Source organism: Rattus norvegicus, chromosome 9 (genome assembly GCF_036323735.1).
Source record: "Rattus norvegicus strain BN/NHsdMcwi chromosome 9, GRCr8, whole genome shotgun sequence".
In the NCBI taxonomy this organism is placed as follows: Eukaryota; Metazoa; Chordata; class Mammalia; order Rodentia; family Muridae; genus Rattus; species Rattus norvegicus.
Window position 1 is genome coordinate 16,412,318 of NC_086027.1, and position 25,729 is coordinate 16,438,046.

Here is a 25,729-nt window from a genome sequence, read left to right on the forward strand (position 1 = left end):
GGTTGCTGAGACTTCCTGATCCTGGTTGCATAAAGATTCAGCTCTCCTGGTTCGGGTCCCTGAAGTCATTCCTCTGCCCTGAGAGGAAGATGGAAGATTCCCCCTCACCTTTTGTCATCACAGAGATTTTGGCGTTGCTGCAGTCAGTGTTACTGCTGCGTGTGTCCCGTCCCACTGTGGCCTGCTCTCTGACCCGCTGTGCACTGCTGCTTGCTGGAGAAGACTGAACTCCAGCCGTTGCTGCCCCCCTCATTCCCCTGGTGACTCTTGCTGCCTTAACTGGTGTTGTCATCTTGCAGTCTATAGCTTCACAGGAATGCCACCTGCGTAAATCTGCTGTGGACTGGGGAACTCTGTCCTGGTTGTGCAGATCTCAGACATGGTTCCATTGCCTGATGGTTGTTCCAAAGAAGAATGACTGATCCTGAACTGTCCTGGGAAAGACCTTGTTACTTTCACTGCTACTGTAGCAGCCATTTATTGCTATAGCCATTGTGTCTACAGTGTCTGGAGTTACCTTCCCCCAATCTATGGTTAGACAAGTACAGTGGGTGAACTTTCCGGAGTAGTTGTTAACAATTGGGAATTCTAAATTTTATTATAGGAGCGGTTTGACTACAGCCCTTGGTGGTAACAGCTGAGGTGAACCAGATGAGGTGCCCACTACTTATCTGGAGTGGCTCTGTTTGGTGCAGCCCTATGCTGTGAATTAGTGTTCATGTTATGTTTGGTTTGCAAACTCAGATCTCAACAGAAACTTGACAAGGTCGTTGTCACTCAAGCACTTGTGGCCATTGAACAAGGCCCCCCCCCCCTGAAATTTGGTTATCTATCTTCAAAAATTAGTCGGTATCTGAATTCTCTGCTCTTGCACCCCATGGATCTGTGGATCCATTGCACTGGGATGAGAGACACTCAATGATTCTTTGATCAGCCCTTCCACATCGCTGAGGTTTCCTCATTGCACGTGATAGGGTGATCATGACTTCCCCACTAACTCATTTTCTGGCTGACCTCTTTTTAGAGTTTGCCCCAGGTCACTTAACAGTTACTGTCACACAGCACTGTGGTATCCAGGGACGGGCAACTTTCCTCATGCACAGTACATGGGGCCCGGTGGCGATAGGGTTACCCTTCGACAGATAAGGCTGTGACATAGAGGAACGGCCTAAGACAGGAGCCACAGCAGATGGACATAACTGCAGAGACCTAGACCAGCCTAGAAAATAATTTATTATTAATTAATAAAATAATAAGGGGTAGATGTAGAGGGCCGCAATAACATTCGCCACCACAAGATGGCGCTGGCTTCCACTGTGCCCCATGTGGAAAGCCGAGATAGTTTCGATATTACAAGATGGCGCCAGCCGACTTCCTTTCAGGAAGTTAACTGTGTGCACATGTGCAAGAGTACCTCCGTGCCAGGTCTTTGCCCACTCTGGGGCGTGCCTAATGAGATCATGGGTAAGCAACCAATCAGGTATGGATGCGCCGCGCTACGGTATATATAAGCCGCACCATGCTGGTGCCCCGCCATCCTCTATTATTAATAAATATAAGCATTTTGGCTACAGAAGGATTCGATTGTTCCCGTGTATTCTTTTTTTTTTTCTTTTATTAACTTGAGTATTTCTTATATACATTTCGAGTGTTACTCCCTTTCCCGGTTTCCGGGCAAACATCCCCCTCCTCCCTCCCCTTCTTTATGGGTGTTGCCCTCCCCATCCTCCCCCCCTTGCCATCCTCCCCCCAACAATCTAGTTCACTGGGGGTTCAGTCGTAGCAGGACCCAGGGCTTCTCCTTCCACTGGTGCTCTTACTAGGACATTCATTGCTACCTATGAGTTCAGAGTCCAGGGTCAGTCCATGTATAGTCTTTAGGTACTGGCTTAGTCCCTGGAAGCTCTGGTTGCTTGGCATTGTTGTACATATGGGTTCTTGAGCCCCTTCAAGCTCTTCCAGTTCTTTCTCTGATTCCTTCAACGGGGGTCCTATTCTCAATTCAGTGGTTTGCTGATGGCATACGCCTCTGTGTTTGCTGTATTCTGGCTGTGTCTCTCAGGAGAGATCAACACCCTGCTCCTGTCGGCCTGCACTTCTTTGCTTCATCCATCTTGTCTAATTGGATGGCTGTATATGTATGGGCCATATGTGGGGCAGGCTCTGAATGGGTGTTCCTTCTGTGTCTGTTTTAATCATTGCCTCTCTATTCCCTGCCAAGGGTATTCTTGTTCCCCCTTTAAAGAAGGAGTAAAGCATTCACATTTTGATCATCTGTCTTGAGTTTCATTTGTTCTAGGCATCTAGGGTAATTCAAGTATTTGGGCTAATAGCCACTTATCAATGAGTGCATACCATGTGTGTTTTTCTGTGATTGGGTTACCTCACTCAGGATGATATTTTCCAGTTCCGACCATTTGCCTACGAATTTCATAAAGTCATTGTTTTTGATAGCTGAGTAATATTCCATTGTGTAGATGTACCACATTTTCTGTATCCATTCCTCGGTTGAGGGCATCTGGGTTCTTTCCAGCTTCTGGCTATTATAAATAAGGCTGCAATGAACATAGTGGGCACGTGTCTTTTTTAAATGTTGTGGCGTTTTTTGGGTATATGCCCAAGAGAGGTATAGCTGGATCCTCAGGCAGTTCAATGTCCAATTTTCTGAGGAACCTCCAGACTGATTTCCAGTATGGTTGTACCAGTCTGCAATCCCACCAACAATGGAGGAGTGTACCTCTTTCTCCGCATCCTCACCAGCATCTGCTGTGACCTGAGTTTTTGATTTTGGCCATTCTCACTGGTGTGAGGTGAAATCTCAGGGTTGTTTTGATTTGCATTTCCCTTATGACTAAAGATGTTGAACATTTCTTTAGGTGTTTCTCAGACATTCGGCATTCCTCAGCTGTGAATTCTTTGTTTAGCTCTGAACCCCATTTTTAATAGGGTTATTTGTCTCCCTGTGGTCTAACTTCTTGAGTTCTTTGTATATTTTGGATATAAGGCCTCTATCTGTTGTAGGATTGGTAAAGATCTTTTCCCAAGCTGTTGGTTGCCGTTTTGTCCTAACCACAGTGTCCTTTGCCTTACAGAAGCTTTGCAGTTTTATGAGATCCCATTTGTCGATTCTTGATCTTAGAGCATAAGCCATTGGTGTTTTGTTCAGGAAATTTTTTCCAGAGCCCATGTGTTCCAGATGCTTGCCTAGTTTTTCTTTTATTAGTTTGAGTGTGTCTGGTTTGATGTGGAGGTTCTTGATCCACTTGGACTTAAGCTTTGTACAGGGTTATAAGCATGGATCGATCTGCATTCTTCTACATGTTGACCTCCAGTTGGACCAGCACCATTTGCTGAAAATGCTATCTTTTTTCCATTGGATGGTTTTGGCTCCATTGTCAAATTCAAGTGCCCATAGGTGTGTGGGTTCATTTCTGGGTGTTCAATTCTGTTCCATTTGTCTATCTGTCTGTCTCTGTACCAATACCATGCAGTTTTTATCACTATTGCTCTGTAATACTGCTTAAGTTCAGGGATAGTGATTCCCCCTGAAGTCCTTTTATTGCTGAGGATAGTTTTAGCTATCCTGGGTTTTTTGTTATTCCAGATGAATTTGCAAATTGTTCTGTCTAACTCTTTGAAGAATTGGATTGGAATTTTGATGGGGATTGCATTGAATTTGCAGATCGCTTTTGGTAAAATGGACATTTTTACTATATTAATCCTGCCTATCCATGAGCATGGGAGATCTTTCCATCTTCTGAGGACTTCTTCAATTTCTTTCTTCAGAGTCTTGAAGTTCTTATTGTACAGATCTTTTACTTGCTTGGTTAAAGTCACACCGAGGTACTTTATATTATTTGGGTCTATTATGAAGGGTGTCATTTCCCTGATTTCTTTCTCGGCTTGTTTCTCTTTTGTGTAGAGGAAGGCTACTGATTTATTTGAGTTAATTTTATACCCAGCCACTTTGCTGAAGTTGTTTATCAGCTTTAGTAGTTCTCTGGTGGAACTTTTGGGATCACTTAAATATACTATCATATCATCTGCAAATAGTGATATTTTGATTTCTTCTTTTCTGATCTGTATCCCCTTGACCTCCTTTTGTTGTCTGATTGCTCTGGCTAGAATTCAACAACTATATTGAATAAGTAGGGAGAGAGTAGGCAGCCTTGTCTAGTCCCTGATTTTAGTGGGATTGCTTTAAGTTTCTCTCCATTCTAGCAACTGGTTTGCTGTATATGGTTTTACTATCCTTAGGTATGGGCCTTGAATTCCTATTCCTTCCAGGACTTTTATCGTGAAGGGTTCCTGCGTATTCTTGCTGGCAAGAGACAGCGCGGGACAGAGTCACTACACCCGAGATAAGAACACAGAAGCCACAGATGACAATGCCAAATGGACTCCCTCCTGAAATTATGGACCCATTAAAATTGAGGTTTAGCCTAACCTTAGGCCATTCCACTCCCTGCCCTTCCGCCTGAGTTTTATGTTTGCTCTGAGTAAAATATGAGAGTGTAGCCCCAAATATCCTCATGATTGGACTTAGAAATTCAGGAAGAATGATATTGGAGAAGGGATGGCCATGTGGTTACAATGTGGTAACTTGTTTCTGACCAGGAACCTTGTCCTTAGCCAACATGTGTGTCTGTGTACACAAATGCTTCAATTATCTGCTATGGTGAATACTATCCCCAACTCAATTATGAAGCTTAGTATTAAGCTGTGAGTAATATGTGGAGAGTGGTCACAAAGAATAATTAGGAGTCCTCTTCTGTTAAGTTGTCTGAGACTTCCAAATGCTGCATGCTGTGAGTGGGCCTCACATCTCAGCACACTAATTCTATTAAGTACAATTCCCGTGTGTTTTTCTTAAACAATTTTCTATGAAAACCTTTAATAATTTTTTCTCCCATTCATTTTTTGTGTTAGGGACAAGGGTCTTTGTTTGGTTTTTGTTTTCTTTTTTTCTTTTTTTTTTCTTGCTTATTTTAGGTCCACAGGATTTTCTGTAGCCTTTGAGGAAGTCCTAGACTTAGGACACTGGATCCATATACTTTAGGGAATTAGCCAGTTCACTGAGCACATTTTTTGTTTGTTTGTTTGGTTTCTATTTTTCTTTTGAGATCTCACTGTGGGAACAGAGAAAGTCCTGAGGAACTGCAGCCCTAAGTGGATGTGTGTTGTAAACATGATATGACCATGCCATGGACCCAAAGCCATTTATCCATGGGGAAAAGGCAAAGGCCCCCATGCCCCTTGAGGCTCAGAGACATGACAACGCCTTCACAGGATTGCATTGATAGTGTGTGCAGAAAAAGTCTGCTCTACCTTTCTCCCTGGCCCCATTTGGATATTTACATCCTGAAGACTGCTACCTGCAGAGACTGCTCCTACTGAGATTAGCTCAATCTGCCCCTTGTCAGTTACATATGCATAGTCCTCCCCTCCTTGTTTATCTGCATGTAATGCCCACCTCCTTGCTGCCACCTGCAACAGCCCTGCTTCCTGGCCAACTCTATATAATAAACGTGCTGAGCTTCTGGGATGCTGCATTTTCTCCAGCTCACGGACCCAGCCTTCCCCATGTATGTGTGTCCAATGTCATTCTTCATTTCCTCCTCACCCCTAGTCAGGCCCAAGTCCCTGGAGCCACACAAAGGACTTGGCAATCTCAGTCTGCTCCACTTTGAAGGAAGTGCTTTCTAAACTGAAATAAAGCACACAGTGGGTTCAGCTCCCTCTCAAGTGTCTTTGGTGAGGGTTGGGGTGGGTGTGAGACCCATTGCATTCTGACTATTGCAGAAGAGTAAAGGATTCACAGTTTGCTTTTGGTGAAGGTGAGCTCCCCAAGAGGCTATCATTGCCAACATTTTCCCAAGTCACCTTCTAGGAGGTCAACTGACTCCTAGGTGAGTCTTTGGTCACACTGCTTCAGGTTTCTGTGGCTGCACTGTCCAAATAGCACCCACTGGTCACACATGGCTATTTGAGATGAACTAAACTTAGAACTAAAATCTGCCTCTTTAGTCACAGCAGGCAAACCAGGAGGCAAACAGCCAGCCAGAATCCATAGCCAGAAACACCGCAGATATAGAATATTTCTATCATCTAGAAATTTCTCCTGGACAGCAGTGGTCTAGGTTCTTGGTGTCTGGTTTTTCCTTCAGGGAGAATTACTTGCCATACTAATATCCAAAGGTTTATTTTTAAAGCGACTTTAACAAAATATGACTTACTCATCCCCAAATTAATCCAGTTTAAGTCTACAGTGCAATGGTTCCCCATAAATCTACCTGAGTTCCCCGAGTTCGTTGCTAGACCACGGAACAAAAGAATGAGAGTGTATGCAATTATGTAAAATGGTATGCAACAGTATTGACCACTGCGGAATTATACTGCACTACTTTTGAATCCTTCAAAATTCAGGCCTTTTATTGATAGTTGTACAAAAATACATTATCCTAGAGTTGAGAAAATATACAGTATTTATTCTGGGCTTTTTTTTTCATTGAGACTTTAATATTTTTCCTAGTATCGTTAGATTCTTTATAAGTGTTTTATCTTTTGGAGTTTTTTTCTTTTTGTTTTTTGTTTTTTGCTTTTTTTTTTTTTTTGCCAATCTGGTCAGTATTTGATGCCATTTCAATGTTCTCAGGATTTTGATGAAAATAATACCACAATGATAAAGTGATACTCATTTTCTTGAGCCATTTACATATGTATATACACACATATATGGGAAGTTATATATACATATTTCTATGCTATACTGTGTAGAATACAATTCTATTATACGTCAACATATACATTTTGCTCAATATGATTTCTGTGAATGTTATCAGTCATGGGGAAATATTAAGAGCCTGAATAAACATGGCCAATATTTGCAGAATGCACATAAAATTGAAGATGGTATATAAGCAAAAATGTGAAGTATATCACTTACAGCTTTCATATCGAATGCACTTTAAAATTTTTAATAGATTAAAAAATTTAAATCATCTTTACCCAGTTTCTTTTTTTTTTTCGAAATGTATCTCCTGGATGATTTGAATTATATATGCTGCTCAAGATCCTTTTAAGAACAGTGACCTAATGCCTTAAATGTGTTTCTGATATTTCCATTCACTTGATCACTGTTCAATAATTGTACCAAGTTGATAACTGTACTTTCTTTTTTATCACTTCAAGAATGTAACTTTCATGTGTGAGTATACACTTTTGATTATAACTCTTTGAAGGCATAAGCAGGTGGATCTGTTTTTTGAGGTCAACCTGGTCAATATAGGAAAACCCTATCTTAAAAAAATCAATCAATAAATAAGCAAATAAATAAAAAGAATTTAAAACATTTGTAATTAATATGAACACAACCACATCTTTAATAACAATTGATTTTTTATTGCAGATAATTCATATAATCAATTTACAAAATGTTACATAGTGTCATATGGGAGCTCAATTTCATTGTAAAATAAACCTGCTTTTCTCTTTTAATTGGTTGCTCTTAGTTAACATTTTTGTACGCATATACAATTTATTCTGATTATTCTCTCCCCCACATCGTCTCATCCCCTCCCCTATGATGTCAACATATACAGTCTTCTAAATTTAGGATTTCCAATGTCTGATTTCTCTTTTAATTATTATACATTCCTTTACTTTTCCATCTATAGTTTATGATATCTTAATAAGAAACCCATTCTGTCATTAGCACTCTCTGTGCTTGGTAGGAGACATTCACATTCTTCAGTAGCTTGTCATCAGTGCAGGAAATGACATCGAGGTCTCTCTCTGTTTCTGTCTCTCTCTATCTCTGTCTCTCTGTCTCTGTCTCCCTCTCTGTCTCTGTCTCCCTCTCTGTCTCTTCTGTCTCTCTGTCTCTCTCTCCATCCCCTCCACTACTGTTTTGTTTTCTAATATAAGGTCTCACACTTTAGTCTTGAAATCAAGGCAATCCACCTACCTCAGCTTGTGAGTGTTGGCATTCCAGGCATACACCATGTTGCCCAGTGATTTTTGTGACTCTCGTACATCCCTTTACCGTTTCTGAATTATTTTTAATATTGCTGTGACCCTTTTCTAGCTTCTAGATGTAGATACATTAACTGATTAGAAGGTTTTATTTTTAAAGATTTATTTATTTATGTACATGAACACTCTGCGAGTGTGCCTGCATGTCAGAAGAGAGCTTCAGACAGAAGAGGGCATTGGATCCCACTACAGATAGTTGTGGGTCACCATGTGGTTGCTGGGAATTGAACTTGGGAGCACTGGAGAAGCAGAGCTCTTAACCACCAAGCCATCTCTCCAGCCTGATAAAAAAGATTTTAAATTTCATTCTTTTCGTGTTTGTTTGCAATCTTTCTTCTTGACAACACTGTAATGGAATGTCAAAATGGTGATTAGTGGCAGTTGGTAGAAGGAGCCATAGGTGTGATGCTGCCATATGTGTGAGGGGCTGGCAACAAGGTGCAGACCCAAGACCCCGGCCCCATGCCCTGAGGCTCGCCTGCTGGATGTGGGCTCTTAGCCCCATCAAAATGCCTTCAGGCAAGGACAGCAGGTGGTGGCTTGTGCCCTGCTGAGCCGGCCTAGGAGAGTGGCAACCACAATCGCCATGCCCAAGCCTCCAGCCTGGGGCACCTGGAAGCTCCAGAGGTGATGGCCGCGGGTTGGTCACGGTGGGCCTTTAGGCCCGAAGAAGCCGCCCCGGCCTCCACCGAGCCCTGAGAGGGGACTGAGGGGCCTGAGCGGAGCCCGGAGCTCCGCACCACGCGCCTCCCCGTGTCGCGCCTCCCGGTGTTGCCTGCACCGCGGAGTGGACACACGTGTCCTTCCCACCCGGCCGCTCGACCGCGCCAGAGCCGGGCCTCAGGCACGCGGAGCTCGTGGGTGAGCGCGGGGCCTGAGGGGACCGGGCGCCCGCGTTATATTTGGCGCCAGCAGCAGCGCGTGTGCCTGGGCGAGTTTTCCTTCCGCGGGTGCCGGCAGCCGGGGCGCCGCCGCCCAAGCTGACTCCTCTCTCTCCCTCTCCGACCCCGGCAGGGCCCAGAGGTGATTCTGCCTGCACGATGTCCTCCTTCCTGGAGGCGAGCTCTTCCCAGGCGCCACGTCGCGAACAAAAAGAGAAAAGAAAAAAAAAAGAAAAGAAAAATCAGAAGAAGCTGACAGAGAAGGGGGCGGTAACGGCGTTGGGGGTCACCTCGGCCACGGGAGGGCGCGCTAAGACAGCGGCGGGGTTTCCAAAGGCGACTCCAGGCTGGGGATTTAGCTCAGTGGTAGAGCGCTTACCTAGGAAGCGCAAGGCCCTGGGTTCGGTCCCCAGCTCCAAAAAAAAAAAAAAAAAAAAAACCAAAGGCGACTCCACCATGCAGTTTCCTGGGAAGAAGCAGAGGCTAGTGCCAGGGGACCTGGAGGCCTGGCGCCCCCGCGGACCCCTAGCCCGACCTCCGGTCTGCTCCCCAGGGACAGCAAGCAGCAAGCAGGGCGGGCTGCACCTTAAGAGCAGCATCATCAAGGTAGGTAGGAGACCCGCGTCCCTCCTTAGGCTCCTTCTGGCCCCCCTCCCCCGCCCTGGGAAAGCAGTGGCAGAAGGAGGCAATGCAAAGTGAGCCCACTGGGTAGGGGAAGGGAGGGTTCAGGAATGTATGGAGAGCTGAAGCAGGGATTGGAAAGCCTATGGCATTGGGAAAGAATAGAGAGGTGCTCTGCAGTGTGCATGAGAGCTGTGCTCTGACATCCCCAGAGCAACTTGGGGCTGTCACCTCTCTCCAGATGACTTGGAATTAAATGGCCTGTACCTGCAAGGGCAGGACAGGCTTTTCAGAGGCAGCTTAGCCTGGTGGCACACTCCCTGTAATGTTTCCATTGTATGTTAAAGGACAGGGATCATGGGAAAATATTTCCTTAAAACCTCAGGCAATGAATTATTATTTAATAGATTTCTTCTGATCTACTTTGTAATTGGTTGCCCCTTGCAAGAGATTGTATTTGGAGGATGTAAAATACCCTCCTTCAATTACTCGGAGAAAGGGAACATAAACAGAGATTTCCTCTTTTTTAGCCTCCAAAGCTCTGAGAGATTACAGTTCTGCATAATTTAATTCTTTCCTACCTGCTATGAGAAGACCTCCAGATCAGCAAGTTCCTTTGGAATGGTTTTCTTGTTTTTGTTTGTGTTCCATGCTGATTAGAAAGCCATGAATTGTTTTGTGAATTTTAAATTTCAAGAGGTGGCACCCAGAGTTTATGGTGGTTTCCTTCACACATTGGAGTGTAGTTGCAGCATAAAAAAAAAATACTTCTTGTGACAAGAAGTGGAAAAAGAAAGTTGATGAGCTAAGAAAAGTAGGGCCTTGAGCCAGATCAACCATTTGGCTTCCTCAAATATGGAGCAAGCATGGAATGTCGCATTTTCAGAATCGATGGGGTTTTTAGGATTGGGCAGTGAATGCTGTCTGGGGCTAACCCGTCCCTTTTGTGGCTGACAACCCTTAGGAACAGGTCAGAATGTGCCAACAGCACAGAGTTGGCACTGGTGGTGTTTGAACTCAGAAGTGCTCAAGAACTGTGAAAGTTTCTCTTTTATCACCCTGGATCCATCTAGTGAAATAGACCACTGTGATGCTGTGTAAGAGGCCATTGTGAGGGCTGCAGAGATGGCTCAGTGGATAAGAGCACCAAGTGTTCTTCCAGAGGTCCTGAGTTCAAATCCCAGCAACCACATGGTGGCTCATAACCACCTGTAATGAGTACTGATGCCCTCTTCTGTTGTGTCTGAAGACAGATGCATTGTCTCACATATAAATAAATAAATCTTACAAAAGATTGTCATCTACTGCAGTTTCTATGTGGACAGGGCACAGTTGAAGGGCTTAAAGATCAAGTACATTGCCTGTCTTTAAAGATCAAGTGTATCACCTAACTTTTAAACCAAGAAATGTAGTGTCTTTTTTGCTGCTTCTGTACCTTTTAATGATGTATCTTTTCTCCTATAACATCATTTGTTTCCATGATAGTTGTTTTCAAGTGTATATGATCATTGATCCTATTTGCAGAGCTATTCAATATTTCTGTTTTCATTGGTTAAATATTTGTGGTGAATTTGCATTGTGATATCAGTAAAATGCTATGTGAAAATTTTAGATAATATACCGGTTTGGGTAATTGTAATAACCTTTCACCTCAAGTGGTGGCCTGTTTACACATTAAAAAGACTGGAATGTACTACCATCCATAGCAGGATTGATAGGGAAGCACAATGGACAGCAACAGTGCTGTTCCCTTTGACAGTTTTGAGAGCCAAGAATGAAGTGTGAGTTGCCTATTTGTGTCTTACAAAATCAAGGCTTAGTGTCATTACTGTAGGAGCCCATGGAAAAAATGATGAGTTTTTCAGAAATCACCAGTTAAAGAAATGGTGGTATTGCATATATTTAACTCTGAGTTTCAAAATTATGTTTCATTTTTCTTTATTCCTTAATGAAGCTTTTTATTAAGTTTTTTATTCACCATTACACCCTTAGATGCACAGTGCTAGGATCGTAGTAGGTGCTCAATAAATCACTGACCATCGGGGAGGAGGAATGATAAGAAAGTATGTATTTTCTGTAAGTTCTGTTACTTTCAGGAACAGGGGTTTTAGGCTTACCAGTTATAGAAACAGAGAGAGCACTACCAAATTCCTTCTATGAAGCCACAATTACTCTTATACCTAAACCACACAAAGATACAACAAAGATAGAGTAATTCAGACCTATTTGATTTATGAATATTGATGCAAAAATGCTCAATAAAATTCTTGCAAACTGAATCCAAGAACACATCCAAACAATCATCCATCATGATCAAGTAGGATTCATGGCAAGGATGCAGGGATGGTTTAATATACAGAAATCCATCAACAAAATTCACCATATAAAGAAACTCAAAGGAAAAAAAACACATGATCACTTCATTAGATGCTGAGAAATCATTACCAAAATTCAATACCCTTTCATTAATAAAGTCCTGGAAATATCAGGAATTCAAGGCCCATATCTAAATATAGGAAAATGCAAAATACATCAAACCAGTAGCTAACATCAAACTAAACTGAGAAAATTGAAGGAATCCCACTAAAATCAGGGACTAGACAAGGCTGCCCACTCTTTCCCTACTTTTTCAATATGGTACTTAAGGTCCTACCCATAGCAATCAAACAATGAAAGTAGGTCAAAGGGATAAAAATTAGAAGGGATGAAGTCAAAATAGAAATATTTGAAGATGATATGATAGTCTACATAAGCAACACCAAAATTCCACCAGAGAACTACTTAACCTGATCAACAACTTCAGCAAACTGGCCGAGTATAAAATTAACTCAAACAATTCAGTAGCCTTCCTCTACTCAAAGGGTAAACAGGCTGAGAAAGAAATTAAGGAAATGACACCCTTCACAATAGTCCCAAATAATATAAAATAACTTGCTGTTACTTGAACCAAGCAAGTAAAAAATCTGTATGACAAGAACTTCAAATCTCTGAAGAAACTGAAGAAGATCTCAGAAGATGGAAAGATCTCCCATGCTCATAGATTGGCAGGATGAATATGGTAAAAAATGGCCATTTTGCAAAAAGCAATCTACAGATTCAATGCCATCACCATCAGTATTCCTACTCAATTCTTTATAAAGTGCAATTTGCCGTCATTTGGTATAACATGAAACCCAGGATAACAAAAACTATACTCAACAATAAAAGACCTTCTGGGGGAATCACCATCTCTGACCTCAAGCAGTATTACAAAGCAATAGCTTGTATGGTATTGGCATACAGACAGGCAGATCAGTGGAACATAATTGACACAGAAATGAACACACACCCCTATGGTCATTAGATCTTTGACAAAGGAGTTAAAACATCCAATGGAAGAAAGATAGCAGTTTTAACAAATAGTTCAACTGGAGGTCAACAGGTAGGAGCATGCAAGGTGACCCATTCTTATTACCCTGTACAAAGCTTAAGTCCAAGTGGATCAAGGGCCTCCACATCAAACCAGATACACTAAAATTAATAGAAAAAAGTAGGGAAGAGTCTCGAAGACATGAGCACTAAGGAAAATTTCTTAAACAAAATACCAGTGGCTTATGCTTTAAGATCAAGAATCGACAAATGGGGGAACCTCATAAAACTGAAAAGCTTCTGTAAGGCAAAGGACAGTGTAATTCAGACAAAAAGGCAACCAAGAGATTGGTAAAGAATCTTTACCAATCCTGCATCTGATGGAGGGCTAATACCCAAAGTATACACAAAACACAAGAAGTTAGAGTACATTGGGCCAAACAACCCTGTTAATAAATGGGGTACGGAGCTAAAGAAAACATTCTCAGCTGAGGAATATCGAATAGCTGAAAAGCACCTAAAGAAATGCTCAACATCCTTAGTCATCACGGAAATGCAAATCAAAACAACCCTAAGAATCCACCTCACACCAGTCAGGATGTCTAAGATAAAAACTCAGGTGACAACAGAGGCTGGGGAGGACGTGGAGAAAGAGAAACACTCGTCCATTGTTGCTGGGATTGCAAACTGGTACAAGCACTCTGGAAACCAGTCTGAAGTTTCCTCAGAAAATTGGACACTCCACTACCTGAACACACAGCTATACCTGTCCTGGGCATATACCCAAAAGATTCTCCAACATACAACAAACACACATGCTCCACTATGTTCATAGCAGCCTTATTCATAATAGCCGGAAGCTGGAATGAACCCAGATGCCCTTCAACAGAGGAATGGATTCGAAAAATATGGTACATCTACACAATGGAGTACCACTCAGCTCTCAAAAACAATGACTACGTTCAATTCATAAGCAAATGGAAAGAACTAGGAAATATCATCCACAGTGAGGCAATCCAATCACAGAAAAACACACTCGGTATGCTGTTGGGAGCAATGGCCTTGAAGCCCTCCATTATTGATGTTATTATTATGGTTAGAATTAAGTATGACGGGTTTCATGGAAAATCCCCAGCCAGCTGCAGAAGAGTAATACAAATGTGGTGGTCAAGATGAATAATCATATGATAACGTGTGACGTTAAGATACCCAATGTCATGACCTATAACCTTTCTAAAAAACCAATATCCTGCTGACTAATAGATATGACAAACCTGTGACCTTTCTGACAACCTGTCAACATCAGCGGATTCCCTGACCACATGAATATTGTGTCCTTGGCGTGCGTAAGTGTTTCTTACTTCCCCCTCTCTCTGTTACCCATTTTATGGTACAAATTCAGCCTTGGGGAAAAATAAAATTGTCACCTTGATCAGACTCTTATCTTGGCGTCCTTCTTCACATCTCTAGTCCCTCATTCTCTTCCAGATACTCAGCACCCCTCATTGACAGTATGCACTCATTGATAAGTGGATATTGACCAAAACCTCAAATTACCCAAGATGCAATCTACAGATCTCAGGAAACTCAAGAAGAAGGATGACCAAAGTGCAGATGCTCCCACTCCTTCTTAAAATGGGGAACAAAAATATCCATAGGAGGGGATATGGAGGCCAAATCTAAAGCAGAGACCGAAGGAACAGCCATTCAGAGCCTGCCCCACATGTGGCCCATATATATACATCCAGCAAAACTAGGTAAGATTGATGAAGCTAAAAAGTGCTTACTGAAAGGGACCGGATATACATCTCCCCTGAGAGACACATCCAGAGCATGTCAAATAAAGAGGTCATTGCTAGCAGTAAACTACTGAACTGAGAACAGGACGCCGTTTATGGGAATTAGAGGAAGGATTCAAAGAGCTGAAGGGCTTGCAACTCCATAAGACCAGCAATGCCAACCAAATAAACCACTAGCAAAAGACTATACATGGACTGACCCAGGGGTCCAACTGCATATGTAGGAGAGAATAGCCTTGTTGGGGCACCTGTGGAAGTGGAAGCCCTTGTTCTTAACAAGGTTGGACCCTCAGTGCAGTGGAATATCCAAGAAGGGGTTTCTAAGTGGCGTGGATTGGGGGACCATACATATGGGAGAGGGCAAGGCAGGGGGGTTATGGACCAAAAGCTGGGAAACGGAATAACGTTTGAATAAAAAATATATATCTAGTAAAAAAACTAAAATTTTAAAAAATGATAATAATACTAAGAAATAATCAAAAAAAGAAAATGTGAATAAGAAAGAAATTTTAGGATTTGGAAAAAGATGAATGCCAGGTATTTGAAAAACTGTATGACCATGGTAATCACTTTAATATACGTGAGAAATTTTTTACATGTTAATGAACTGCATCTTATTTTTAAATAGTGAATGGAAATCCAGTCCCTTCCTGGGTGTGAGTCTAGGGATCCAGATGTAGTGGAATTCATTATTTGTTGAGTCCTGAACCTTTGAGCCTGCTTCTAACACAGCTTATGCCAAGGAAACTAGGCCAAGGTGATGTCTAAGCCATTGACCAAACTATCTGGACTAACAATCAAAGGTGAAATTCCACCTTGTAAATGGGACGAGAGGAATAAAAGATACCTTTAAGGATTAAAAAAAAATGAAATGTACCCAAAAAATCCAATAAAAAAGTTTAAAATAGGGGTTGGGGATTTAGCTCAGCACTAGAGCGCTGGCCTAGTGAGCGCAAGGCCCTGGGTTTGGTCCCCAGGTCCGGAAAAAAAAAGAAAAAAAAACAAAGAAAAAAAAGAAAAAGAAAAAAAAGTTTAAAATAAAAATAACTTAGGAAATACAAAATACTGGGGTGCCATTCCACAATCATGATGTGTTTCTTCTGTGATAGCTTACAGGTTAATTTACTTCTCTATGACTGTTTTCTTATTTGAAAGTAAGAAATGGCATCATCTGTGGAGTGGATACTGAGAACAAAAACTTTGGCTAACTTGAATAATCGATCCCTACCAAGCACATGCTTAACATTCTAAGCACAGGGAAATTTCCTGAGGGGATGAAAAAACAAAATCCAAACATAAAACAGGAACAACAACGATTTAAAAACATTCTGCACGCTGGGTATGAAGGCATGTTACAACTTTAATCAGCTTTGTAGGTATTTCTAATAAACACACAAAGAAACAAAAATCCCATCACAGTCCTAGCAGTTGCATCCAACAAAGAGAGAGCTGTGAGGTAGTGCGTGCTGCTTCTTTCCCCAGATACCCCTGGGCCTCAGGCCTGTACCCAGTGAGCTGGACCAAGAGCAGCCAGGTTGAAATTCCTGCTGCCATGGCAGGATTCTGCAGGAACATTTCCCTTTGACAACAAGGAACCTGTGTGGAGGAGACCTCTTGGTGAGTCCTCAAGGACTCTATGTGTCCTATTCTACAGGGAGAAGCCCTGCCAGGTCTTTGGCAAGGCCAGCCAGTTGTTTGGGGAAGTCTCTGGTCCTGTGGCAGAGGGTGAGGAATGGCAGAAAGAATGGCAGCTCCACTGAGAGCAAAGGATAACCCTTCTAGGCCTATGACCTCCTAATTAATTTATCTCTTCACCTGATGCCCTATTCACATTTTCTTACTATCATACAACTGTGATCTTGATGAGCAGCTGGTCTCTTGTTTTCTTAATCAGTTCTTTGTTGTCACAGACGTTTTTAACTTACTCCAGCCCCTGAGACTTATTCATACCTTCTGTATGCAGTAGGACCCTTGGTGGGCCTGTCATCTCAAAAATAGAAGGTTCAGTAATCCAAAAGATTGGACTCCACTTTACCTCAGGCCAGGAAAGAAGTCAGCCACCATTAGTAAAAGAGCAAGGGAAAAATTACATAGGAAAAACAAGTGCCTTAATTAGAAGAAAAGATCCTCAACTTCTAAGGGGTGCACATCTGCACCCCTCTCTTCTGAGCTTTGTAAAGTGATGTTGTATAACTCTAGATAGTAGTAAAAGGCAGAGCTCTTCCCAGAAAGGTCAAACATGATTTTCACTCTTACATCTGTGAGGTGGGGTGGCATTATAGCACACATTCAGGTGGAATTATAACACCAAGGATAAGAAGACAGAATCCATATATCACAATGCCAAATGGACTCCCTCCTGAACTTATGGACCCATTAAAATTGAGGTTCAACCTGAACTCAGGCCATTCCACTCCCTTCCCATCCTCCTGATTCTTATGTTTGGTAGGAGTAAAGGATCATGGTGCAGCCCCCAATATTCTCATGCCTAGACTTGCCTATTCAGGAAGAATGATATTGGAGATGAGATGGCTATGTGGTTACAATGTAGTAACACAAGCTCCAAGTTGACATTTGCTCACTGACGTCCAATTTAATTGTCTTGTTATATTTGAGAAAGGGAGGATGCCCTACTTAACATATAAAAGGGAAAGAAATTTATTATTTTATATATGCCCTGTAGTTGGTCCCTATGTTCCCAAGGAAAAGGAGTTTTTATTGCAAAAAAATAGGATTATAGACCATTGATTTTGTGAAATACATGGATATGTAATTGGAAACAATGTCAGCTGTCAAGGACTGCACACTAATCAACTATTTCTCGGTTTTATATATTCAGAGGTATAGAAGAAAGATATTGGCCTCCACAAAAAGGGAAAAGCTTAGGAATCGAAATGTATGTCACATGCATTGTCTCGGGTAGTAGATTTAAGAAAAAACTGCCCCCTCCTTGGTCCCTAGAGATTTGGGTGCTAAGAAAAATCTGTTCTCCAATTTAGGGTTGTAAGCAACTCTCCCCAGCAAAAGCATTGTTGACTTCTAATGAAGCAGAGAGAAACATCTAGCTTTGAAATAGAGGTTGCCAAATGGTATTCCCAGTGACACATGAGAGACTGGAGGAAAGGGTCCCCACAGAAATTCATCACTTTGGAGAGAGTTGGTTAGTAGGTAGGCCATAGAACTTTCCAGTGACATCATCAGTAAGCCCTTCACTGGACACTCTATTGTATCTAAGAGATCCCTGGAATCTTCTGTGATGTCACCAGTGTTGTGGTGACACCAACTGCCTTTGGGATATTCCTTCAGTTCCCTTTGGGTTCACAAGCAGGCATGTTTCGCCAGCTGCTCAGGCTATTTCTGAAGGAAAGGGAAGATCAAGGAGAGACCACACCAGGTCAGAGGGAAGCTGACCCGCTCTCTAGTGACACAGGAAGGAGGAAATCATTCTGGGGAAGGCTTGGTGAGTTCTGGGCAGAGTTTGGGAACATCCTCAAGGAGGTAGGATTGAGATGTGCCTTCTAAGACTAGGCCTTACAATCAGGAGCCTTGGGATTTCTCAAAGGCAAACCAAGAGTCAGGAGTTCCTAATCTTTAATTTGAGAGAAAGCCAGAAAGTGGTGCCTTCAGTGTCTTTTCTTGAAGCTTTTTAAATGTGAGTGTCAATGAATGGCAGGAGGAGGCACTGTGAGATTAACAATGTGACCATCCATGGTTGGGAGTTGAAGCACTTCATCCTCTAGATTACTTTGGGTTACATAAGTCTCTGATGGCGAGAACAAGGATGGATGCACCCCTAGTCATGAATTGAGTTTTTAGACACTTTGGGCTGGAACACAGATGATTAGAGCTTGATGGTGCTAAGCATTATGAACTCCAGGATTGACTGTACCACATCTGATATGAGATAACAATGTCCCAGATGTTTATGTATCAGTCAGGTTATACTTTTCAGGGTGAGGGGTCCTGTAATAGTGAGTGTGGCACGTGTATGGCATTAGAGGTTGGGAAGAGGGCCATAGCTTAAGAATCCACCTTTAAGAAAGCTTTTCTGCTCTTTCAGGGATTCACCCAGTCTCTACCATTTTCCCTTCCTCAACCTCCTCTTGGGATTCAGAAGGATCTTTTCTGCCCGTGGTCCATCAAATATACAAATTCACTTGGGTTTATCTATCTACAGGTTTTGGTAGGAAGGCATCATCCCAAAGTGTCATCAGTAAGCAGGAGGAGCTTCTAAAGGAACTGGAGGAGCTCAAATTAGAAATCAAGAAGTGTCAATTTGAGAGGGATGAACTTTATCAAATTCTGGACCTTTATATCTATGATGAGTGGGACCACAGGTAGTCATTATGCCCAGTAACCTGTTCACATTCTTGTGCTCTCTTTCTGCTAACCCGAGATTTCCTCATAGCACGAGAGAGTTTCGCCTCTCATCCTGGATTTTAAGGAGCCTTGGCAGGCATTACCTTGTGAGATAAGCTAGGTGCTGTGTGTGTTTAGGGTTAACCTTTTTTGTAGTTTAGCCTGAGGTGGTTGGAGAGGCATTGGTTCTGTCAGCAGCTAGAATGACCTTGTCACACTTGCTGCAACTGTGGGAGTGAATGAAATGCCTGCAGGTCATCACTCTTTCCTCTGAATTTGTTCATTATACACTGATTCTATGGCACCTCCATGGATGTAGTTGGCATTCTAAATGTGTTTGGATATGGGTTGCTATGTGTGTATGTGGAAGTATATGTGGTGTTTTACTCAGGATCAGGACGTCTGGGACCTTTGATGGGGTCTGAGGATTTGTTTGATCAACACTTTGCAGGTCATGATAGTGATGAGTACGTGGAGGCCCACACTGATCAAAAGAGCACTTTTCTCCTTCTGTATACCTTGGAGGCACCCAGGGCTCTCCTGAGGGTAGGAGGTGCTATAAATCCTCTTCCCTGTCAAACTTAGTTATGCCCTCTGGGAATTCATGTAACTATAGAAACCAAGGATTGAGTATACCTGCTTTCAAAACAAGAGAAATGTCATCACAGCTTTCGCTGGGCCCAAAGCTGTGGCACAGACTGGAGGAATCTTCTTCCTGAACTAGTCAATTCCATCATGCTCACCTGGCCAGCTCTTGAAGGTCAGGTCCCTCCAATTGGTACCGTGGCTCTGTTCTCCTGTGCCCAGGATAATAAGTTTAATCAGTACAACTACTTCAAAGGAGCAAGTATGTGCTATATACTGGGTTTAAGTAATTGAGAGAACAGTCTGATTTTACCTAATTTGTTTCACCTGCTTTGATCTTTAGTTTTTTATTTTTTTAACTATCCAGTGATGGTTTATTGTGACCTAGAAAGGGTCACTGTGGGAATAAATTCTTGACAGTTGTTATTCCAATCAGGCAGCTCTCAGGCTCTGCCCACTCCTATATAGTAAGTCTTTGCAGAACCATATCTCCCCAGGCTTTTAAGGAGTCCTTATTTCAAAACAAAATTTGCTTATTTACATGGACATATTTTCTGTGGATTGAGTCTCACTATTGGGTTTTGGTCTGGTTTTTGACTTTGCCACTTTCTTCCCTTCCACCATTCCTTGAATTTGAACTTTTTTATTATATATATTTTTATTTACATTTCTCCTAATTCTGAAATCGTGAGTTCAGATGGTTATTTGTTCCTTTGGCCATGACCTAACCCAGGCTGGATGTCGAATTGCCAGTACTTCAATCTGAACATGAGATGAGAATGATGGCAATGCAAATGATGACCAACTCAATAAGTGATGCCATGGAGAGGTACAAGGAGCTCATACAAGTGAACAGTTCCTACCGGTGAGTCGCTGACAGAGATGAGAACCCAGCACTAGGCAGGGAATGCTTCTGTCCTGTATGACTTTGAACAAAAGTCAGGGCTCTGGTTCCATGGTGTCTGACTCTTAACAAGAAGCCTGCCTCCTGGCAAGAGTCTTAGATTTGTAGCTCTTGGACTCAGTTGTCCTACATGTGAAGGGTGTAGGAGACCCTCCAATTGTTATTTTCCCCAATAAGGATCCTCTAGATAGAAAAGGTTTGCACCATGATGGGAATATCAATCAACTCTGAATCTCTAGGACTCTGACAGGAGATTTAAAGACCTGTGATCCATGAGAAACACATGGAAAGACTATATAGCTATTGGGTCTTCTATCCTCCCTCAGAGGGGATTTGACCTCTACTTGCAGATGGTTTCAGCATACTATGGACATATGAGCTCCCCTATGGACCATTTCTTCTACCTTGATTTATATAAACCGTCTTAGTGTCAGGATTTTCAGAAGTACTTTCATTCACAGGGAATGTGTCCTCTGGATTTGACCTCCTCTAATTGGTGCTAACTTGTATAGTGTGGCTCTAGTCTGGGGATTTCTGGGGATGAGGACTCTTGAAGGGATGATTGTACTTGCAAGAGTGACAGGCAAATAGAAGCTGGCTGGGATTTACCATTTTTTGTTTGTGGTTCAGCATCAGCCACTCCCAGCTCCTGCGTGAACAAACTCAATTGGAGAACAATATACAGATTTTGCTGAATGAGAAGAGAGAACTGCTGGTGGAGCAGACTGAACTGCCAGCATCCTCTGTGGAGACAAAGAGGCTCTGTGAAGAGGCTGGAATGAACATCTGTGACCCCAGTGCCAAGCAACAGCAGGTAGGGTTAGTCCTCAGGGTCAGGGTGTCCTCATGTCTTACCATAACCATAGACAAACCAATGTAACTGCCTATTGACTGATCCATGTCCTGACCTAGGTCTCATCCAAGTGTTCATTCATGTGATGGTTTACAAGGCTTTCTGTGGAGATAGCCCATCTTCAAGAAACTGCATGTTTGGAAAGCAAATGCTCCTGCTCTTCAAGAATCTGCAGTTTATTAAGGGAGATAGGTTGATCACACATCACAGCACTACATGCCATATGTGTGGAGGGTGCTATGTGGGAGCCCCTCTTTAGACTAGAGCAGGGCTTTGAGGGATGAAGCAAAAGCCCAGAGCCCATTTTCTTTGGAGGGGTCCTGTGAGATTCCAGGAACTAAATTGTTTAGAAGGAGGAGAGCCTGGTCGAAATGCCAAAGAAATGGTTGTCATTGTCATCTTTTGGTGAATTTGTTCTTTCTCCACCATTTTCCCTGTATATCAAGACCATCTCTTCATGCTTCCTAAATCATGGGTACCTGACAGAGCCTGAGGAGCAGCATGTCAGTCCTGTTTTGTTCGAGTGTTGCTGGAGAGTTCATATCTTGACCTTATACTCTATAGATGCTTGGAAAAGCAGGGATGTGGAAAGGTGTTCTCAAAACCTGACAATTGGCATGAGAGATTTGAGACTTCAAGAACAGAGTTATCTACCCCCATTCTCATCAAGAAGAGTGCTATCTAGGCCTTTTTGTTCCTCTCGGGAAAAATGGCTGAGTAGTGATTCTCTCTTAAAATACTTGCTTTGAATAGTCTATATTATGTTGTTCCTCCAGTATGATGGGATCTTCATTGTTTTCTGCCGACTTGCAATTTTTGGTGTGTGTGTGTGTGTGTGTGTGTGTGTGTGTGTGTGTGTGTGTGTCTGTTTGTGCTTGTTTGTGTGTGTGTCTGTGCTTGTTTGTGTGTGTGTCTGTATGTGTGTGTGATAGAGTATGTGTGTGTTTGTGTGTGTGTGTGAGTGTGTGTGAGTGTGTGTTAGTGAGTGTGTGTATATGTGACTCTGTGTGTGTGTGTGCCTGTGTGTGTGTACCAGCTGTAGCTCAGCATGTTTATACTCATGTTGTGGATTTAATTCTGTATGATTTTTGAAGTGTTTCTAGTATGGGTTCTTTTGTGTGTGTGTGTGTGTGTGTGTGTGTGTGTGTGTGTGTGTGTGTACCAGCTGTGGCTCAGCATTTTTATGCTCATGTTGTGGGTTTAATTCTGGATGATTTTTCAAGTGCTTCTAGTATGGGTTCTTTTGTGTGTGTGTGTGTGTGTGTGTGTGTGTGTGTGTGTGTGTATGTGTGTGTGTGTGTTTCCCTGTGCATAATTGCACAGGTGAGTCTCTATTGCCATGTTTCATGAGAAAAAGAATCTAAGTGTTCACTTTGCCTCCATGAATATCAAATATAGAACCCCAATCACTTGGAATCTCCACCTACCTCTGTACAGCAAAAGAACCCAAAACACTTGTAAAGTTAGATTTTCAAGTGATTAGGGAAAAAATGACTGATCTGCATTGAAATCCTTTGGATCACATCAAAGGAATGGAGTACATGGAGGTAAGGGGGGCTGCTTTATAAAATCCATTGATTTATGATCCTTCTCTGTTCTTTGTGAATTGTGAAAGCCCACTGGAAGGTTGTGTCACTCACTGTGTCTTCTCCAAGGTTGCTTTCCACATTGCCTGCTACCACTTCTTTCCAGCTATCTTGGCACACTACAGCTTCCCCTGGGAATTTGGCTTGGATTTTATTCATTGAGAATTTGAATTGCTTGGAGTTGTATCGTCATCCAGCAAAAGTCCCATAGCTATGCTGTGGTGCAAGAACAGGGCAGTTTCAGGAGCCCCTTTAGGTGCACAGATAATCCAAAGCACTCTTCTAAGTTATCTGTATAGCATTCTGCAAGTGTTGTCAATCAACATCATTTTCTCTCAGTTAATTTCAGCCTCAATGGAGTCAGGAGATATGATGAAATTCAGACGGGTCTGTTAGTGGAAGATCAGAAAGGCCTGTGAGAAGCCATGTTCTTTAAGTGGAACAGGAGTGTAAGTTGACCCAGAGTTCCCAGAGAAAAGAATAGGTGTCCAACTAGAGCAACTAGAGCACATCTGGGTTGTAGTGGTCCAAGGAGGGAAACTGTATGAGAGGTTGGAGCCCTTTTTGGGTTATGACTCAGTGTGAGATCATCCATGTAAGCATTTATTTATTTACTCCAAATATCTGTGACACAATCACATTATAGGTAGAAAAATTGTTCATATGGATCCTGGTTATGGAGATTTCCTAAGATTCTGGGGTCATAGCTTTGGGCATGAAGTCACTCAGGGTATGGTAAAGACAGCTCCTATTAGAAGAAGCTGCACACTATGGGGACAGTCTGAAACAGTGAACAAGAACAGGAGTCTAGTCCACCACCAACATATGATCATTTGCTGGGAAACAATACTGCTCTACTCAGGCTTGGGAACTTGCTAAGCCAGATTGGTAATAGGGAAAGAACACTGATTCTATGTCGGCTTATTGGAGGACACCACATCACTGACTGAGCTGTCTGTAGGCTATGACCACTATGTACATATCCCACTCAACATTTGTTTTTATGCCTCCAGAGTATCCTGGGGAATCATTATATTAAGCATTAAAAGGGAAAGTAAACACTGCAATGTACTATGTTTATATTGTGTAAACACAAATGTCTTGTGTGTTTGCGAGTTTGTATTAGTGTGTTTGTGTGTCTGTGTGTGTTTTTGTGTGCACACATGCATGCATGCCTCCATTGACAGTACACTCATCTGATGACCAGGATAAGGAAGGATTAGAGGAAAGAATGCAGGACATTCTGAAGCAGAAAGAACCGATCAAGCAGGAAAGTTGCTTGGGAGGAACATTGTAGAAGCATTCTGATATTTTTGAGATCAAGTAGGAACACAGACTGGCAGAAGCCAATTGGATTTCCTGTCTCTATATAACTATCCTTTTTGGATGGCTGACCACTGACAAGGTTTTCCCCATCAGTCACCTAAAGAACTACCCAGAGTATTGTTCTGGTACAGTTTATGTGAATTTTGTCCATGACACAATATGTATAATCCTCAGGATTTCTTTGTATTTTGTACTTCTTTCTTCCTGTTAACTCTCTGATAAGATCTGAGGACATTTTCTCTTCTGTCATCTCACGAATTGCATTACAATAAGCATAGTCTTACAGGAGTGCTGTTATGTTTCTCCATCACAATAAACTTTAATGTTCCTTGTGTATGCTGTGAGCACATTCTCAGTGATTACAGGATCTGTGCAGTGAGCATGGATTTGAAGTGAGATGGCTTCTCTGTGTATTTGCAGATTCAGTGGTTACAAATTGAACCTAGGCAGGTTCCTTCAGTGCTAACATAATCAGAACTTTCACCACAATTCTGGGCATGTTCTCCAGAAGGAATCCACATGGTATTCTAGGTTGCTCATACCATTCTTGAACTCAGATTCAGACCCAGCTACAAGGTATTATTCAATATAATAAACCTGGACCAGTGACAAAATATGCTCATTTTTCTCTTAATTCCAGTACAGTGCATAGTCCACAGTTCAAATTCTAGCAGTTTGAAAAGCTGAGATATAAATCCAAGCCCAGGTACTCTATGACACTAGGGGATGCAGGGACTGACCTCAGCTGACCGGTCATGCTGGATTGTCCAACTGAATAGAGCTGATGTAAGAGGGAGAGCTGAATTGACAACCACTCACCAAACCTTTTTTCCCTTGCTCTGCTAGGCCTGAAGTTCTCCATCAGAAACTCGAAATGACACAGACCACGACAAGATCTCCCTTGGAGAGAAGTGCTACAGGAGGAGAACTAAGTGTGCACAGCAAATATACCACTATTGCATCTCATCTGTAATGTCCATAGCAATTGTGGACTGCACTTTCCTCCTTTAGTTTAACTTCTTTGGATTGAATAGGCAGTACTTTCACCTCAGCTCTCTCCAGCAAGTGTGCACTTTTGGAGGGACCCAGAGAAGTGGTGATGCACATCAATCAAGAGCTGCTGGTCATCCAGAAAGACTGTGCACGTGTAAATTTGTACTTGTCCTGATGGGTCATCCAGAAGAGTTTCATGGAGATCAGTTCACCGCGTTGGAAAGACTCTGAGACAAAGGCTGTAATATCATTTATACTCAATATTGAATGGCTTTTTCCTTAATGCCCCCACTCCAACAATACAGACCTACTTCCACTCCCCTTGAAAAGATTATTACCATCACTAACTGCTTGTCTACTATGTCTCCGAGGCAAGCTACAGGCTATAAGTCTATTCTGCAAAAGGAGCAGCAAAAGAATGCTTAGCGCAATTCCTCTAT

General features: G+C 42.3%; 1 long non-coding RNA gene across 2 annotated transcripts; it reads left to right on the plus strand.

Moving 5' to 3' along the window:
- The first annotated feature begins 8,954 nt into the window (after positions 1-8,954).
- On the plus strand, positions 8,955-25,424 carry LOC134480527 (uncharacterized). Of its 2 annotated transcripts, XR_010054929.1 has the most exons (4): positions 8,955-18,143; positions 20,361-20,492; positions 21,162-21,345; positions 25,143-25,424. It is a non-coding gene; the product is annotated as an uncharacterized LOC134480527 (long non-coding RNA). The 2 variants fall into 2 exon arrangements; XR_010054928.1 differs by having other exon boundaries at positions 8,961-18,143; positions 21,162-25,424.
- The last annotated feature ends 305 nt before the right edge of the window (positions 25,425-25,729 follow it).